Below are 248 nucleotides of genomic sequence, written 5' to 3'. Positions count from 1 at the left end.
GAGTTATTTGTTTTTCCACTGTAATTTTTAAAATAAAGGTTTAAATGTCCCTCAAAAGTAAGTAAGTAGATGCGAAACATATAAAACGCTGTTAATCCTGCTGTGGAACAGGCTATTATTGCGAAAATCGGTGAATACAACCAACTATCATTAAGAATTTCATCTTTGGACCAAAAGCAGGCAAGGGGGAATACCACAAAGAGAAAGGGTACCTAATAAAAAAGCATTTTTTGTAATTGGCACATGCT

This window comes from Momordica charantia, assembly GCF_013281855.1.
Source record: "Momordica charantia cultivar OHB3-1 chromosome 10 unlocalized genomic scaffold, Mcharantia_2.0 BLBB01000010.1, whole genome shotgun sequence".
In the NCBI taxonomy this organism is placed as follows: domain Eukaryota; kingdom Viridiplantae; phylum Streptophyta; class Magnoliopsida; order Cucurbitales; family Cucurbitaceae; genus Momordica; species Momordica charantia.
This window is presented reverse-complemented; position numbering follows the sequence as displayed.